Consider the following 15338-nt stretch of genomic DNA (forward strand, 5'->3'; position numbering starts at 1 on the left):
GCGAGTGCCATATGACAGGGCCTGTCTCTCGATGTCGATTTGTATTTGGTGTCTCTTAAGTGTCGGTCAGCAGTAGGCCGCTGTTGGCCGAGCGACGTGCAGTCGCCTTACATGAAGCCCCGTGGGCAACGCCAGCGCCACCGTGGACAACAGCGCACTGTAGCCAGAGAGAGGAGCCGAAAGGCGCAATTCACAGTCGAGCCACGCTATCCCACAAGCTGTGCACTAGGTCAAGATTGTGCAGACGGCAAACCCTTGGTGGCCCGACGCTCGTCGTCGATCGTAAGGGCGAAACAGTCAAGAGATTTGGAAAACGGCAATGTGGACACCCCCAGCAGCAGCGGTGTGCCAAATCCGATATCTGGTCAAGGGTTGCAAGATTCAGTATGATGAAGTGACAATTCGGAGACAGCTCACAAACGCAAAGCTGCCGCCTTCTTAGCTCCGTGGTAGAGCACTGGTCTCGTAAACCAGGGGTCGTGAGTTCGAACCTCACAGAAGGCATTCATTTTTTTTACCTTCCTGCAGGGAGCGCAGCTATCTCGAGCAGCATCTAACACAAGGCAGTACACTGAATGAGAGGGATGTTCTACAACCCATGACAAGTATTCCATTGGCCTCAGAGTTTTTCTGAATGCATAGGCAGAACAGTGGTTTGTCTGCATTTTGTAGTATAATGTCATGCTTGGCGATGTCATTCGTTTATGAGCCTCGCTACAGTGTGCATGCACGTTATCCATGTGAAGAGGCGTAAGCAGATGCTACCATTCTGCGAGATTCCTGCAGAAGGTATACGAATTAGTTTGATATACAGAGCAAAAGTGAACCAAAGTCGAGGCCTCCGTGGCGCAATCGGCTAGCGCGTTCGGCTGTTAACCGAAAGGTTGGTGGTTCGAGCCCACCCGGGGGCGAAATCGTTTTAACTGGCACCTACGTGAGGACATACGTCAACTTTGTTAGAGATACACAGCTAGTGTGACAATTTGGCTGTGTTTGAGTGATGCCACAGAGCCTTATACACATTCAGCCAAGTGACACTGTAGGTAAAAACATGGCCCTACACAGACGTTCTACTGTTTTCCTATTTATTCGTCATGTGTGACACTGCAGTAGAGCGACGCCCACTACAAAAGACGTATTATTTACATTCAATTTCAGGGTATACGTCGCGAGTGCCATATGACAGGGCCTGTCTCTCGATGTCGATTTGTATTTGGTGTCTCTTAAGTGTCGGTCAGCAGTAGGCCGCTGTTGGCCGAGCGACGTGCAGTCGTCTTACATGAAGCCCCGTGGGCAACGCCAGCGCCACCGTGGACAACAGCGCACTGTAGCCAGAGAGAGGAGCCGAAAGGCGCAATTCACAGTCGAGCCACGCTATCCCACAAGCTGTGCACTAGGTCAAGATTGTGCAGACGGCAAACCCTTGGTGGCCCGACGCTCGTCGTCGATCGTAAGGGCGAAACAGTCAAGAGATTTGGAAAACGGCAATGTGGACACCCCCAGCAGCAGCGGTGTGCCAAATCCGATATCTGGTCAAGGGTTGCAAGATTCAGTATGATGAAGTGACAATTCGGAGATAGCTCACAAACGCGAAGCTGCCGCCTTCTTAGCTCCGTGGTAGAGCACTGGTCTCGTAAACCAGGGGTCGTGAGTTCGAACCTCACAGAAGGCATTCATTTTTTTTACCTTCCTGCAGGGAGCGCAGCTATCTCGAGCAGCATCTAACACAAGGCAGTACACTGAATGAGAGGGATGTTCTACAACCCATGACAAGTATTCCATTGGCCTCAGAGTTTTTCTGAATGCATAGGCAGAACAGTGGTTTGTCTGCATTTTGTAGTATAATGTCATGCTTGGCGATGTCATTCGTTTATGAGCCTCGCTACAGTGTGCATGCACGTTATCCATGTGAAGAGGCGTAAGCAGATGCTACCATTCTGCGAGATTCCTGCAGAAGGTATACGAATTAGTTTGATATACAGAGCAAAAGTGAACCAAAGTCGAGGCCTCCGTGGCGCAATCGGCTAGCGCGTTCGGCTGTTAACCAAAAGGTTGGTGGTTCGAGCCCACCCGGGGGCGAAATCGTTTTAACTGGCACCTACGTGAGGACATACGTCAACTTTGTTAGAGATACACAGCTAGTGTGACAATTTGGCTGTGTTTGAGTGATGCCACAGAGCCTTATACACATTCAGCCAAGTGACACTGTAGGTAAAAACATGGCCCTACACAGACGTTCTACTGTTTTCCTATTTATTCGTCATGTGTGACACTGCAGTAGAGCGACGCCCACTACAAAAGACGTATTATTTACATTCAATTTCAGGGTATACGTCGCGAGTGCCATATGACAGGGCCTGTCTCTCGATGTCGATTTGTATTTGGTGTCTCTTAAGTGTCGGTCAGCAGTAGGCCGCTGTTGGCCGAGCGACGTGCAGTCGCCTTACATGAAGCCCCGTGGGCAACGCCAGCGCCACCGTGGACAACAGCGCACTGTAGCCAGAGAGAGGAGCCGAAAGGCGCAATTCACAGTCGAGCCACGCTATCCCACAAGCTGTGCACTAGGTCAAGATTGTGCAGACGGCAAACCCTTGGTGGCCCGACGCTCGTCGTCGATCGTAAGGGCGAAACAGTCAAGAGATTTGGAAAACGGCAATGTGGACACCCCCAGCAGCAGCGGTGTGCCAAATCCGATATCTGGTCAAGGGTTGCAAGATTCAGTATGATGAAGTGACAATTCGGAGACAGCTCACAAACGCAAAGCTGCCGCCTTCTTAGCTCCGTGGTAGAGCACTGGTCTCGTAAACCAGGGGTCGTGAGTTCGAACCTCACAGAAGGCATTCATTTTTTTTACCTTCCTGCAGGGAGCGCAGCTATCTCGAGCAGCATCTAACACAAGGCAGTACACTGAATGAGAGGGATGTTCTACAACCCATGACAAGTATTCCATTGGCCTCAGAGTTTTTCTGAATGCATAGGCAGAACAGTGGTTTGTCTGCATTTTGTAGTATAATGTCATGCTTGGCGATGTCATTCGTTTATGAGCCTCGCTACAGTGTGCATGCACGTTATCCATGTGAAGAGGCGTAAGCAGATGCTACCATTCTGCGAGATTCCTGCAGAAGGTATACGAATTAGTTTGATATACAGAGCAAAAGTGAACCAAAGTCGAGGCCTCCGTGGCGCAATCGGCTAGCGCGTTCGGCTGTTAACCGAAAGGTTGGTGGTTCGAGCCCACCCGGGGGCGAAATCGTTTTAACTGGCACCTACGTGAGGACATACGTCAACTTTGTTAGAGATACACAGCTAGTGTGACAATTTGGCTGTGTTTGAGTGATGCCACAGAGCCTTATACACATTCAGCCAAGTGACACTGTAGGTAAAAACATGGCCCTACACAGACGTTCTACTGTTTTCCTATTTATTCGTCATGTGTGACACTGCAGTAGAGCGACGCCCACTACAAAAGACGTATTATTTACATTCAATTTCAGGGTATACGTCGCGAGTGCCATATGACAGGGCCTGTCTCTCGATGTCGATTTGTATTTGGTGTCTCTTAAGTGTCGGTCAGCAGTAGGCCGCTGTTGGCCGAGCGACGTGCAGTCGCCTTACATGAAGCCCCGTGGGCAACGCCAGCGCCACCGTGGACAACAGCGCACTGTAGCCAGAGAGAGGAGCCGAAAGGCGCAATTCACAGTCGAGCCACGCTATCCCACAAGCTGTGCACTAGGTCAAGATTGTGCAGACGGCAAACCCTTGGTGGCCCGACGCTCGTCGTCGATCGTAAGGGCGAAACAGTCAAGAGATTTGGAAAACGGCAATGTGGACACCCCCAGCAGCAGCGGTGTGCCAAATCCGATATCTGGTCAAGGGTTGCAAGATTCAGTATGATGAAGTGACAATTCGGAGACAGCTCACAAACGCAAAGCTGCCGCCTTCTTAGCTCCGTGGTAGAGCACTGGTCTCGTAAACCAGGGGTCGTGAGTTCGAACCTCACAGAAGGCATTCATTTTTTTTACCTTCCTGCAGGGAGCGCAGCTATCTCGAGCAGCATCTAACACAAGGCAGTACACTGAATGAGAGGGATGTTCTACAACCCATGACAAGTATTCCATTGGCCTCAGAGTTTTTCTGAATGCATAGGCAGAACAGTGGTTTGTCTGCATTTTGTAGTATAATGTCATGCTTGGCGATGTCATTCGTTTATGAGCCTCGCTACAGTGTGCATGCACGTTATCCATGTGAAGAGGCGTAAGCAGATGCTACCATTCTGCGAGATTCCTGCAGAAGGTATACGAATTAGTTTGATATACAGAGCAAAAGTGAACCAAAGTCGAGGCCTCCGTGGCGCAATCGGCTAGCGCGTTCGGCTGTTAACCGAAAGGTTGGTGGTTCGAGCCCACCCGGGGGCGAAATCGTTTTAACTGGCACCTACGTGAGGACATACGTCAACTTTGTTAGAGATACACAGCTAGTGTGACAATTTGGCTGTGTTTGAGTGATGCCACAGAGCCTTATACACATTCAGCCAAGTGACACTGTAGGTAAAAACATGGCCCTACACAGACGTTCTACTGTTTTCCTATTTATTCGTCATGTGTGACACTGCAGTAGAGCGACGCCCACTACAAAAGACGTATTATTTACATTCAATTTCAGGGTATACGTCGCGAGTGCCATATGACAGGGCCTGTCTCTCGATGTCGATTTGTATTTGGTGTCTCTTAAGTGTCGGTCAGCAGTAGGCCGCTGTTGGCCGAGCGACGTGCAGTCGCCTTACATGAAGCCCCGTGGGCAACGCCAGCGCCACCGTGGACAACAGCGCACTGTAGCCAGAGAGAGGAGCCGAAAGGCGCAATTCACAGTCGAGCCACGCTATCCCACAAGCTGTGCACTAGGTCAAGATTGTGCAGACGGCAAACCCTTGGTGGCCCGACGCTCGTCGTCGATCGTAAGGGCGAAACAGTCAAGAGATTTGGAAAACGGCAATGTGGACACCCCCAGCAGCAGCGGTGTGCCAAATCCGATATCTGGTCAAGGGTTGCAAGATTCAGTATGATGAAGTGACAATTCGGAGACAGCTCACAAACGCAAAGCTGCCGCCTTCTTAGCTCCGTGGTAGAGCACTGGTCTCGTAAACCAGGGGTCGTGAGTTCGAACCTCACAGAAGGCATTCATTTTTTTTACCTTCCTGCAGGGAGCGCAGCTATCTCGAGCAGCATCTAACACAAGGCAGTACACTGAATGAGAGGGATGTTCTACAACCCATGACAAGTATTCCATTGGCCTCAGAGTTTTTCTGAATGCATAGGCAGAACAGTGGTTTGTCTGCATTTTGTAGTATAATGTCATGCTTGGCGATGTCATTCGTTTATGAGCCTCGCTACAGTGTGCATGCACGTTATCCATGTGAAGAGGCGTAAGCAGATGCTACCATTCTGCGAGATTCCTGCAGAAGGTATACGAATTAGTTTGATATACAGAGCAAAAGTGAACCAAAGTCGAGGCCTCCGTGGCGCAATCGGCTAGCGCGTTCGGCTGTTAACCGAAAGGTTGGTGGTTCGAGCCCACCCGGGGGCGAAATCGTTTTAACTGGCACCTACGTGAGGACATACGTCAACTTTGTTAGAGATACACAGCTAGTGTGACAATTTGGCTGTGTTTGAGTGATGCCACAGAGCCTTATACACATTCAGCCAAGTGACACTGTAGGTAAAAACATGGCCCTACACAGACGTTCTACTGTTTTCCTATTTATTCGTCATGTGTGACACTGCAGTAGAGCGACGCCCACTACAAAAGACGTATTATTTACATTCAATTTCAGGGTATACGTCGCGAGTGCCATATGACAGGGCCTGTCTCTCGATGTCGATTTGTATTTGGTGTCACTTAAGTGTCGGTCTGCAGTAGGCCGCTGTTGGCCGAGCGACGTGCAGTCGCCTTACATGAAGCCCCGTGGGCAACGCCAGCGCCACCGTGGACAACAGCGCACTGTAGCCAGAGAGAGGAGCCGAAAGGCGCAATTCACAGTCGAGCCACGCTATCCCACAAGCTGTGCACTAGGTCAAGATTGTGCAGACGGCAAACCCTTGGTGGCCCGACGCTCGTCGTCGATCGTAAGGGCGAAACAGTCAAGAGATTTGGAAAACGGCAATGTGGACACCCCCAGCAGCAGCGGTGTGCCAAATCCGATATCTGGTCAAGGGTTGCAAGATTCAGTATGATGAAGTGACAATTCGGAGACAGCTCACAAACGCAAAGCTGCCGCCTTCTTAGCTCCGTGGTAGAGCACTGGTCTCGTAAACCAGGGGTCGTGAGTTCGAACCTCACAGAAGGCATTCATTTTTTTTACCTTCCTGCAGGGAGCGCAGCTATCTCGAGCAGCATCTAACACAAGGCAGTACACTGAATGAGAGGGATGTTCTACAACCCATGACAAGTATTCCATTGGCCTCAGAGTTTTTCTGAATGCATAGGCAGAACAGTGGTTTGTCTGCATTTTGTAGTATAATGTCATGCTTGGCGATGTCATTCGTTTATGAGCCTCGCTACAGTGTGCATGCACGTTATCCATGTGAAGAGGCGTAAGCAGATGCTACCATTCTGCGAGATTCCTGCAGAAGGTATACGAATTAGTTTGATATACAGAGCAAAAGTGAACCAAAGTCGAGGCCTCCGTGGCGCAATCGGCTAGCGCGTTCGGCTGTTAACCGAAAGGTTGGTGGTTCGAGCCCACCCGGGGGCGAAATCGTTTTAACTGGCACCTACGTGAGGACATACGTCAACTTTGTTAGAGATACACAGCTAGTGTGACAATTTGGCTGTGTTTGAGTGATGCCACAGAGCCTTATACACATTCAGCCAAGTGACACTGTAGGTAAAAACATGGCCCTACACAGACGTTCTACTGTTTTCCTATTTATTCGTCATGTGTGACACTGCAGTAGAGCGACGCCCACTACAAAAGACGTATTATTTACATTCAATTTCAGGGTATACGTCGCGAGTGCCATATGACAGGGCCTGTCTCTCGATGTCGATTTGTATTTGGTGTCTCTTAAGTGTCGGTCAGCAGTAGGCCGCTGTTGGCCGAGCGACGTGCAGTCGCCTTACATGAAGCCCCGTGGGCAACGCCAGCGCCACCGTGGACAACAGCGCACTGTAGCCAGAGAGAGGAGCCGAAAGGCGCAATTCACAGTCGAGCCACGCTATCCCACAAGCTGTGCACTAGGTCAAGATTGTGCAGACGGCAAACCCTTGGTGGCCCGACGCTCGTCGTCGATCGTAAGGGCGAAACAGTCAAGAGATTTGGAAAACGGCAATGTGGACACCCCCAGCAGCAGCGGTGTGCCAAATCCGATATCTGGTCAAGGGTTGCAAGATTCAGTATGATGAAGTGACAATTCGGAGACAGCTCACAAACGCAAAGCTGCCGCCTTCTTAGCTCCGTGGTAGAGCACTGGTCTCGTAAACCAGGGGTCGTGAGTTCGAACCTCACAGAAGGCATTCATTTTTTTTACCTTCCTGCAGGGAGCGCAGCTATCTCGAGCAGCATCTAACACAAGGCAGTACACTGAATGAGAGGGATGTTCTACAACCCATGACAAGTATTCCATTGGCCTCAGAGTTTTTCTGAATGCATAGGCAGAACAGTGGTTTGTCTGCATTTTGTAGTATAATGTCATGCTTGGCGATGTCATTCGTTTATGAGCCTCGCTACAGTGTGCATGCACGTTATCCATGTGAAGAGGCGTAAGCAGATGCTACCATTCTGCGAGATTCCTGCAGAAGGTATACGAATTAGTTTGATATACAGAGCAAAAGTGAACCAAAGTCGAGGCCTCCGTGGCGCAATCGGCTAGCGCGTTCGGCTGTTAACCGAAAGGTTGGTGGTTCGAGCCCACCCGGGGGCGAAATCGTTTTAACTGGCACCTACGTGAGGACATACGTCAACTTTGTTAGAGATACACAGCTAGTGTGACAATTTGGCTGTGTTTGAGTGATGCCACAGAGCCTTATACACATTCAGCCAAGTGACACTGTAGGTAAAAACATGGCCCTACACAGACGTTCTACTGTTTTCCTATTTATTCGTCATGTGTGACACTGCAGTAGAGCGACGCCCACTACAAAAGACGTATTATTTACATTCAATTTCAGGGTATACGTCGCGAGTGCCATATGACAGGGCCTGTCTCTCGATGTCGATTTGTATTTGGTGTCTCTTAAGTGTCGGTCAGCAGTAGGCCGCTGTTGGCCGAGCGACGTGCAGTCGCCTTACATGAAGCCCCGTGGGCAACGCCAGCGCCACCGTGGACAACAGCGCACTGTAGCCAGAGAGAGGAGCCGAAAGGCGCAATTCACAGTCGAGCCACGCTATCCCACAAGCTGTGCACTAGGTCAAGATTGTGCAGACGGCAAACCCTTGGTGGCCCGACGCTCGTCGTCGATCGTAAGGGCGAAACAGTCAAGAGATTTGGAAAACGGCAATGTGGACACCCCCAGCAGCAGCGGTGTGCCAAATCCGATATCTGGTCAAGGGTTGCAAGATTCAGTATGATGAAGTGACAATTCGGAGACAGCTCACAAACGCAAAGCTGCCGCCTTCTTAGCTCCGTGGTAGAGCACTGGTCTCGTAAACCAGGGGTCGTGAGTTCGAACCTCACAGAAGGCATTCATTTTTTTTACCTTCCTGCAGGGAGCGCAGCTATCTCGAGCAGCATCTAACACAAGGCAGTACACTGAATGAGAGGGATGTTCTACAACCCATGACAAGTATTCCATTGGCCTCAGAGTTTTTCTGAATGCATAGGCAGAACAGTGGTTTGTCTGCATTTTGTAGTATAATGTCATGCTTGGCGATGTCATTCGTTTATGAGCCTCGCTACAGTGTGCATGCACGTTATCCATGTGAAGAGGCGTAAGCAGATGCTACCATTCTGCGAGATTCCTGCAGAAGGTATACGAATTAGTTTGATATACAGAGCAAAAGTGAACCAAAGTCGAGGCCTCCGTGGCGCAATCGGCTAGCGCGTTCGGCTGTTAACCGAAAGGTTGGTGGTTCGAGCCCACCCGGGGGCGAAATCGTTTTAACTGGCACCTACGTGAGGACATACGTCAACTTTGTTAGAGATACACAGCTAGTGTGACAATTTGGCTGTGTTTGAGTGATGCCACAGAGCCTTATACACATTCAGCCAAGTGACACTGTAGGTAAAAACATGGCCCTACACAGACGTTCTACTGTTTTCCTATTTATTCGTCATGTGTGACACTGCAGTAGAGCGACGCCCACTACAAAAGACGTATTATTTACATTCAATTTCAGGGTATACGTCGCGAGTGCCATATGACAGGGCCTGTCTCTCGATGTCGATTTGTATTTGGTGTCTCTTAAGTGTCGGTCAGCAGTAGGCCGCTGTTGGCCGAGCGACGTGCAGTCGCCTTACATGAAGCCCCGTGGGCAACGCCAGCGCCACCGTGGACAACAGCGCACTGTAGCCAGAGAGAGGAGCCGAAAGGCGCAATTCACAGTCGAGCCACGCTATCCCACAAGCTGTGCACTAGGTCAAGATTGTGCAGACGGCAAACCCTTGGTGGCCCGACGCTCGTCGTCGATCGTAAGGGCGAAACAGTCAAGAGATTTGGAAAACGGCAATGTGGACACCCCCAGCAGCAGCGGTGTGCCAAATCCGATATCTGGTCAAGGGTTGCAAGATTCAGTATGATGAAGTGACAATTCGGAGACAGCTCACAAACGCAAAGCTGCCGCCTTCTTAGCTCCGTGGTAGAGCACTGGTCTCGTAAACCAGGGGTCGTGAGTTCGAACCTCACAGAAGGCATTCATTTTTTTTACCTTCCTGCAGGGAGCGCAGCTATCTCGAGCAGCATCTAACACAAGGCAGTACACTGAATGAGAGGGATGTTCTACAACCCATGACAAGTATTCCATTGGCCTCAGAGTTTTTCTGAATGCATAGGCAGAACAGTGGTTTGTCTGCATTTTGTAGTATAATGTCATGCTTGGCGATGTCATTCGTTTATGAGCCTCGCTACAGTGTGCATGCACGTTATCCATGTGAAGAGGCGTAAGCAGATGCTACCATTCTGCGAGATTCCTGCAGAAGGTATACGAATTAGTTTGATATACAGAGCAAAAGTGAACCAAAGTCGAGGCCTCCGTGGCGCAATCGGCTAGCGCGTTCGGCTGTTAACCGAAAGGTTGGTGGTTCGAGCCCACCCGGGGGCGAAATCGTTTTAACTGGCACCTACGTGAGGACATACGTCAACTTTGTTAGAGATACACAGCTAGTGTGACAATTTGGCTGTGTTTGAGTGATGCCACAGAGCCTTATACACATTCAGCCAAGTGACACTGTAGGTAAAAACATGGCCCTACACAGACGTTCTACTGTTTTCCTATTTATTCGTCATGTGTGACACTGCAGTAGAGCGACGCCCACTACAAAAGACGTATTATTTACATTCAATTTCAGGGTATACGTCGCGAGTGCCATATGACAGGGCCTGTCTCTCGATGTCGATTTGTATTTGGTGTCTCTTAAGTGTCGGTCAGCAGTAGGCCGCTGTTGGCCGAGCGACGTGCAGTCGCCTTACATGAAGCCCCGTGGGCAACGCCAGCGCCACCGTGGACAACAGCGCACTGTAGCCAGAGAGAGGAGCCGAAAGGCGCAATTCACAGTCGAGCCACGCTATCCCACAAGCTGTGCACTAGGTCAAGATTGTGCAGACGGCAAACCCTTGGTGGCCCGACGCTCGTCGTCGATCGTAAGGGCGAAACAGTCAAGAGATTTGGAAAACGGCAATGTGGACACCCCCAGCAGCAGCGGTGTGCCAAATCCGATATCTGGTCAAGGGTTGCAAGATTCAGTATGATGAAGTGACAATTCGGAGACAGCTCACAAACGCAAAGCTGCCGCCTTCTTAGCTCCGTGGTAGAGCACTGGTCTCGTAAACCAGGGGTCGTGAGTTCGAACCTCACAGAAGGCATTCATTTTTTTTACCTTCCTGCAGGGAGCGCAGCTATCTCGAGCAGCATCTAACACAAGGCAGTACACTGAATGAGAGGGATGTTCTACAACCCATGACAAGTATTCCATTGGCCTCAGAGTTTTTCTGAATGCATAGGCAGAACAGTGGTTTGTCTGCATTTTGTAGTATAATGTCATGCTTGGCGATGTCATTCGTTTATGAGCCTCGCTACAGTGTGCATGCACGTTATCCATGTGAAGAGGCGTAAGCAGATGCTACCATTCTGCGAGATTCCTGCAGAAGGTATACGAATTAGTTTGATATACAGAGCAAAAGTGAACCAAAGTCGAGGCCTCCGTGGCGCAATCGGCTAGCGCGTTCGGCTGTTAACCGAAAGGTTGGTGGTTCGAGCCCACCCGGGGGCGAAATCGTTTTAACTGGCACCTACGTGAGGACATACGTCAACTTTGTTAGAGATACACAGCTAGTGTGACAATTTGGCTGTGTTTGAGTGATGCCACAGAGCCTTATACACATTCAGCCAAGTGACACTGTAGGTAAAAACATGGCCCTACACAGACGTTCTACTGTTTTCCTATTTATTCGTCATGTGTGACACTGCAGTAGAGCGACGCCCACTACAAAAGACGTATTATTTACATTCAATTTCAGGGTATACGTCGCGAGTGCCATATGACAGGGCCTGTCTCTCGATGTCGATTTGTATTTGGTGTCTCTTAAGTGTCGGTCAGCAGTAGGCCGCTGTTGGCCGAGCGACGTGCAGTCGCCTTACATGAAGCCCCGTGGGCAACGCCAGCGCCACCGTGGACAACAGCGCACTGTAGCCAGAGAGAGGAGCCGAAAGGCGCAATTCACAGTCGAGCCACGCTATCCCACAAGCTGTGCACTAGGTCAAGATTGTGCAGACGGCAAACCCTTGGTGGCCCGACGCTCGTCGTCGATCGTAAGGGCGAAACAGTCAAGAGATTTGGAAAACGGCAATGTGGACACCCCCAGCAGCAGCGGTGTGCCAAATCCGATATCTGGTCAAGGGTTGCAAGATTCAGTATGATGAAGTGACAATTCGGAGACAGCTCACAAACGCAAAGCTGCCGCCTTCTTAGCTCCGTGGTAGAGCACTGGTCTCGTAAACCAGGGGTCGTGAGTTCGAACCTCACAGAAGGCATTCATTTTTTTTACCTTCCTGCAGGGAGCGCAGCTATCTCGAGCAGCATCTAACACAAGGCAGTACACTGAATGAGAGGGATGTTCTACAACCCATGACAAGTATTCCATTGGCCTCAGAGTTTTTCTGAATGCATAGGCAGAACAGTGGTTTGTCTGCATTTTGTAGTATAATGTCATGCTTGGCGATGTCATTCGTTTATGAGCCTCGCTACAGTGTGCATGCACGTTATCCATGTGAAGAGGCGTAAGCAGATGCTACCATTCTGCGAGATTCCTGCAGAAGGTATACGAATTAGTTTGATATACAGAGCAAAAGTGAACCAAAGTCGAGGCCTCCGTGGCGCAATCGGCTAGCGCGTTCGGCTGTTAACCGAAAGGTTGGTGGTTCGAGCCCACCCGGGGGCGAAATCGTTTTAACTGGCACCTACGTGAGGACATACGTCAACTTTGTTAGAGATACACAGCTAGTGTGACAATTTGGCTGTGTTTGAGTGATGCCACAGAGCCTTATACACATTCAGCCAAGTGACACTGTAGGTAAAAACATGGCCCTACACAGACGTTCTACTGTTTTCCTATTTATTCGTCATGTGTGACACTGCAGTAGAGCGACGCCCACTACAAAAGACGTATTATTTACATTCAATTTCAGGGTATACGTCGCGAGTGCCATATGACAGGGCCTGTCTCTCGATGTCGATTTGTATTTGGTGTCTCTTAAGTGTCGGTCAGCAGTAGGCCGCTGTTGGCCGAGCGACGTGCAGTCGCCTTACATGAAGCCCCGTGGGCAACGCCAGCGCCACCGTGGACAACAGCGCACTGTAGCCAGAGAGAGGAGCCGAAAGGCGCAATTCACAGTCGAGCCACGCTATCCCACAAGCTGTGCACTAGGTCAAGATTGTGCAGACGGCAAACCCTTGGTGGCCCGACGCTCGTCGTCGATCGTAAGGGCGAAACAGTCAAGAGATTTGGAAAACGGCAATGTGGACACCCCCAGCAGCAGCGGTGTGCCAAATCCGATATCTGGTCAAGGGTTGCAAGATTCAGTATGATGAAGTGACAATTCGGAGACAGCTCACAAACGCAAAGCTGCCGCCTTCTTAGCTCCGTGGTAGAGCACTGGTCTCGTAAACCAGGGGTCGTGAGTTCGAACCTCACAGAAGGCATTCATTTTTTTTACCTTCCTGCAGGGAGCGCAGCTATCTCGAGCAGCATCTAACACAAGGCAGTACACTGAATGAGAGGTATGTTCTACAACCCATGACAAGTATTCCATTGGCCTCAGAGTTTTTCTGAATGCATAGGCAGAACAGTGGTTTGTCTGCATTTTGTAGTATAATGTCATGCTTGGCGATGTCATTCGTTTATGAGCCTCGCTACAGTGTGCATGCACGTTATCCATGTGAAGAGGCGTAAGCAGATGCTACCATTCTGCGAGATTCCTGCAGAAGGTATACGAATTAGTTTGATATACAGAGCAAAAGTGAACCAAAGTCGAGGCCTCCGTGGCGCAATCGGCTAGCGCGTTCGGCTGTTAACCGAAAGGTTGGTGGTTCGAGCCCACCCGGGGGCGAAATCGTTTTAACTGGCACCTACGTGAGGACATACGTCAACTTTGTTAGAGATACACAGCTAGTGTGACAATTTGGCTGTGTTTGAGTGATGCCACAGAGCCTTATACACATTCAGCCAAGTGACACTGTAGGTAAAAACATGGCCCTACACAGACGTTCTACTGTTTTCCTATTTATTCGTCATGTGTGACACTGCAGTAGAGCGACGCCCACTACAAAAGACGTATTATTTACATTCAATTTCAGGGTATACGTCGCGAGTGCCATATGACAGGGCCTGTCTCTCGATGTCGATTTGTATTTGGTGTCTCTTAAGTGTCGGTCAGCAGTAGGCCGCTGTTGGCCGAGCGACGTGCAGTCGCCTTACATGAAGCCCCGTGGGCAACGCCAGCGCCACCGTGGACAACAGCGCACTGTAGCCAGAGAGAGGAGCCGAAAGGCGCAATTCACAGTCGAGCCACGCTATCCCACAAGCTGTGCACTAGGTCAAGATTGTGCAGACGGCAAACCCTTGGTGGCCCGACGCTCGTCGTCGATCGTAAGGGCGAAACAGTCAAGAGATTTGGAAAACGGCAATGTGGACACCCCCAGCAGCAGCGGTGTGCCAAATCCGATATCTGGTCAAGGGTTGCAAGATTCAGTATGATGAAGTGACAATTCGGAGACAGCTCACAAACGCAAAGCTGCCGCCTTCTTAGCTCCGTGGTAGAGCACTGGTCTCGTAAACCAGGGGTCGTGAGTTCGAACCTCACAGAAGGCATTCATTTTTTTTACCTTCCTGCAGGGAGCGCAGCTATCTCGAGCAGCATCTAACACAAGGCAGTACACTGAATGAGAGGGATGTTCTACAACCCATGACAAGTATTCCATTGGCCTCAGAGTTTTTCTGAATGCATAGGCAGAACAGTGGTTTGTCTGCATTTTGTAGTATAATGTCATGCTTGGCGATGTCATTCGTTTATGAGCCTCGCTACAGTGTGCATGCACGTTATCCATGTGAAGAGGCGTAAGCAGATGCTACCATTCTGCGAGATTCCTGCAGAAGGTATACGAATTAGTTTGATATACAGAGCAAAAGTGAACCAAAGTCGAGGCCTCCGTGGCGCAATCGGCTAGCGCGTTCGGCTGTTAACCGAAAGGTTGGTGGTTCGAGCCCACCCGGGGGCGAAATCGTTTTAACTGGCACCTACGTGAGGACATACGTCAACTTTGTTAGAGATACACAGCTAGTGTGACAATTTGGCTGTGTTTGAGTGATGCCACAGAGCCTTATACACATTCAGCCAAGTGACACTGTAGGTAAAAACATGGCCCTACACAGACGTTCTACTGTTTTCCTATTTATTCGTCATGTGTGACACTGCAGTAGAGCGACGCCCACTACAAAAGACGTATTATTTACATTCAATTTCAGGGTATACGTCGCGAGTGCCATATGACAGGGCCTGTCTCTCGATGTCGATTTGTATTTGGTGTCTCTTAAGTGTCGGTCAGCAGTAGGCCGCTGTTGGCCGAGCGACGTGCAGTCGCCTTACATGAAGCCCCGTGGGCAACGCCAGCGCCACCGTGGACAACAGC

General features: G+C 50.2%; 26 non-coding genes across 26 annotated transcripts; all 26 read left to right on the plus strand.

The window, feature by feature from the left end:
* Positions 1-432: 432 nt before the first annotated feature.
* On the plus strand, positions 433-504 carry Trnat-cgu. Its single transcript has one exon. It is a non-coding gene; the product is annotated as a tRNA-Thr (tRNA).
* A 333-nt stretch (positions 505-837) lies between these two features.
* Positions 838-911, plus strand: Trnan-guu. Its single transcript has one exon. It is a non-coding gene; the product is annotated as a tRNA-Asn (tRNA).
* A 689-nt stretch (positions 912-1600) lies between these two features.
* Trnat-cgu lies at positions 1601-1672 on the plus strand. Its single transcript has one exon. It is a non-coding gene; the product is annotated as a tRNA-Thr (tRNA).
* Positions 1673-2005: 333 nt separating this feature from the next.
* Trnan-guu lies at positions 2006-2079 on the plus strand. The gene has a single exon. It is a non-coding gene; the product is annotated as a tRNA-Asn (tRNA).
* Positions 2080-2768: 689 nt separating this feature from the next.
* Positions 2769-2840, plus strand: Trnat-cgu. Its single transcript has one exon. It is a non-coding gene; the product is annotated as a tRNA-Thr (tRNA).
* A 333-nt stretch (positions 2841-3173) lies between these two features.
* Trnan-guu lies at positions 3174-3247 on the plus strand. Its single transcript has one exon. It is a non-coding gene; the product is annotated as a tRNA-Asn (tRNA).
* A 689-nt stretch (positions 3248-3936) lies between these two features.
* Positions 3937-4008, plus strand: Trnat-cgu. Its single transcript has one exon. It is a non-coding gene; the product is annotated as a tRNA-Thr (tRNA).
* Positions 4009-4341: 333 nt separating this feature from the next.
* Trnan-guu lies at positions 4342-4415 on the plus strand. The gene has a single exon. It is a non-coding gene; the product is annotated as a tRNA-Asn (tRNA).
* Positions 4416-5104: 689 nt separating this feature from the next.
* Positions 5105-5176, plus strand: Trnat-cgu. The gene has a single exon. It is a non-coding gene; the product is annotated as a tRNA-Thr (tRNA).
* A 333-nt stretch (positions 5177-5509) lies between these two features.
* Trnan-guu lies at positions 5510-5583 on the plus strand. Its single transcript has one exon. It is a non-coding gene; the product is annotated as a tRNA-Asn (tRNA).
* A 689-nt stretch (positions 5584-6272) lies between these two features.
* Positions 6273-6344, plus strand: Trnat-cgu. Its single transcript has one exon. It is a non-coding gene; the product is annotated as a tRNA-Thr (tRNA).
* A 333-nt stretch (positions 6345-6677) lies between these two features.
* Positions 6678-6751, plus strand: Trnan-guu. Its single transcript has one exon. It is a non-coding gene; the product is annotated as a tRNA-Asn (tRNA).
* A 689-nt stretch (positions 6752-7440) lies between these two features.
* Positions 7441-7512, plus strand: Trnat-cgu. Its single transcript has one exon. It is a non-coding gene; the product is annotated as a tRNA-Thr (tRNA).
* A 333-nt stretch (positions 7513-7845) lies between these two features.
* On the plus strand, positions 7846-7919 carry Trnan-guu. The gene has a single exon. It is a non-coding gene; the product is annotated as a tRNA-Asn (tRNA).
* Positions 7920-8608: 689 nt separating this feature from the next.
* Trnat-cgu lies at positions 8609-8680 on the plus strand. Its single transcript has one exon. It is a non-coding gene; the product is annotated as a tRNA-Thr (tRNA).
* A 333-nt stretch (positions 8681-9013) lies between these two features.
* On the plus strand, positions 9014-9087 carry Trnan-guu. Its single transcript has one exon. It is a non-coding gene; the product is annotated as a tRNA-Asn (tRNA).
* Positions 9088-9776: 689 nt separating this feature from the next.
* On the plus strand, positions 9777-9848 carry Trnat-cgu. Its single transcript has one exon. It is a non-coding gene; the product is annotated as a tRNA-Thr (tRNA).
* A 333-nt stretch (positions 9849-10181) lies between these two features.
* Trnan-guu lies at positions 10182-10255 on the plus strand. Its single transcript has one exon. It is a non-coding gene; the product is annotated as a tRNA-Asn (tRNA).
* A 689-nt stretch (positions 10256-10944) lies between these two features.
* Positions 10945-11016, plus strand: Trnat-cgu. Its single transcript has one exon. It is a non-coding gene; the product is annotated as a tRNA-Thr (tRNA).
* Positions 11017-11349: 333 nt separating this feature from the next.
* Trnan-guu lies at positions 11350-11423 on the plus strand. The gene has a single exon. It is a non-coding gene; the product is annotated as a tRNA-Asn (tRNA).
* A 689-nt stretch (positions 11424-12112) lies between these two features.
* Trnat-cgu lies at positions 12113-12184 on the plus strand. Its single transcript has one exon. It is a non-coding gene; the product is annotated as a tRNA-Thr (tRNA).
* Positions 12185-12517: 333 nt separating this feature from the next.
* Positions 12518-12591, plus strand: Trnan-guu. Its single transcript has one exon. It is a non-coding gene; the product is annotated as a tRNA-Asn (tRNA).
* A 689-nt stretch (positions 12592-13280) lies between these two features.
* Positions 13281-13352, plus strand: Trnat-cgu. Its single transcript has one exon. It is a non-coding gene; the product is annotated as a tRNA-Thr (tRNA).
* Positions 13353-13685: 333 nt separating this feature from the next.
* On the plus strand, positions 13686-13759 carry Trnan-guu. The gene has a single exon. It is a non-coding gene; the product is annotated as a tRNA-Asn (tRNA).
* Positions 13760-14448: 689 nt separating this feature from the next.
* Positions 14449-14520, plus strand: Trnat-cgu. The gene has a single exon. It is a non-coding gene; the product is annotated as a tRNA-Thr (tRNA).
* A 333-nt stretch (positions 14521-14853) lies between these two features.
* Trnan-guu lies at positions 14854-14927 on the plus strand. Its single transcript has one exon. It is a non-coding gene; the product is annotated as a tRNA-Asn (tRNA).
* Positions 14928-15338: the final 411 nt, after the last annotated feature.

This window comes from Schistocerca piceifrons, chromosome 5 (genome assembly GCF_021461385.2).
Source record: "Schistocerca piceifrons isolate TAMUIC-IGC-003096 chromosome 5, iqSchPice1.1, whole genome shotgun sequence".
In the NCBI taxonomy this organism is placed as follows: Eukaryota; Metazoa; Arthropoda; class Insecta; order Orthoptera; family Acrididae; genus Schistocerca; species Schistocerca piceifrons.